This window comes from Mus pahari, chromosome X (genome assembly GCF_900095145.1).
Source record: "Mus pahari chromosome X, PAHARI_EIJ_v1.1, whole genome shotgun sequence".
Classification (NCBI taxonomy): domain Eukaryota; kingdom Metazoa; phylum Chordata; class Mammalia; order Rodentia; family Muridae; genus Mus; species Mus pahari.
In genome coordinates this window covers 55634431-55636118 of record NC_034613.1, presented here as the reverse complement: position 1 = coordinate 55636118, position 1688 = coordinate 55634431, and positions in this window count along the sequence as shown.

Sequence of the window (1688 nt, the reverse complement as noted above, 5' to 3'; positions counted from 1 at the left end):
ACACAACAAAGATCAAGAACTTCAGACCAATATCCCTTATGAATATTGATGCATAAATACTCAATAAAATTCTCACAAGCTGAATCCAAGAACACATCAAAACAATCATCCATCATGACCAAGTAGGCTTCATTCCAGGGATGCAGGGATGGTTTAGTCTTCTCAAAAACATCAATGTAGTCCACAATATAAACAAACACAAAAACAAAAACCACATGATCATCTCATTAGAGGCTGAGAAAGCATTTGACAAAATCCAACACCCATTCATGATAAAAGTGTTGGAAAGATTGGGAATTCAAGGCCCATACCTAAACATAATAAAAGCAATCTATAGAAAACCAATAGCCAACATCAAAGTAACTGGAAGCAATCCCACTAAAATCAGGGACTAGACAAGGCTGTCTACTTTCTCCCTACCTATTCAATATAGTACTTAAAGTTCTACCCAGAGCAATTAGACAACAAAAGGAGATCAAGGGGATCCATGGGAAAGGAAGAAGTCAAAATATCATTATTTGATATGATAGTATACACAAGTGACCATAAGAATTTCACCAGAGAACTCCTAATCCTGATAAACAGCTTCAGTGCAGTAGCTGGATATAAAATTAACCCCCCCAAAATCAATAGCCTTTCTCTACAAAAAGGATGAACAAAATGTGAAAGAAATTAGGGAAATAACACCCATCACAATAGACACAAATAATATAAAATACCTTGGTGTGACTCTAACTAAGGAAGTGAAAGATCTGTGTGATAAGAACTTCAAGTCTCTGAAGAAAGCCATCAAAGAAGATCTCAGAAGATGGAAAGATCTTCCATGTTCATGGATTAGCAGGATCAACATTGTGAAAATGGCTATCTGACCAAAAGCTTTCTACAGATTCAATGCAATCCCNATCAAAATTCCAACTCAATTCTTCAATGTGTTAGAAAGGGCAATTTGCAAATTCATCTGGAATAACAAAAAACCTAGGATAGCAAAAATTCTTCTCAATGATAAAAGAATCTCTGGGGGAATCACTATGACTGACCTAAAAATGTACTACAGAGCAATTGTGATAAAAAACAAACAAACAAACAAACAAACAAAAAACTGCATGGTACTGGTATAGCGACAGACAGGTAGACCAATGGAATAGAATTGAAGACCCAGAAATGAACCCACACACCTATGGTCACTTGATCTTTGACATGGGAGCTAAAACCATCCAGTGAAAAAAAGACAGCATTTTCAACAAATGGTGCTGGCACAACTGGCTGTTTTCATGTAGAAGAATGAGAATTGATCAATTTTAACTCCTTGTACTAAGGTCAAGTCTAAGTGGATCAAGGAACTCCACTTAAAACCAAAGACACTGAAACTTATATAGGAGAAAGTGGGGAAAAAACCTCAAAGATATGGGCACAGGGGGAAAAATTCCTGAATAGAACTGTAAAGGCTTGTGCTCTAAGATCTAGCATTGAGAAATGGGACCCGATAAAATTGCAAAGCTTCAGTAAGGCAAAAGACACTGCCAATAAGACAAAAGGGCCACCAACAGATTGGGAAAGGATCTGTACCAATCCTAAATCAGATAGGGGACTTATATCCATTATAAATAAAGAACTCAAGAAGACGAACTCCAGAAAACCAAATAACCCCATTAAAAAATGGGGCATAGAACTAAACAAAGAATTCTCAA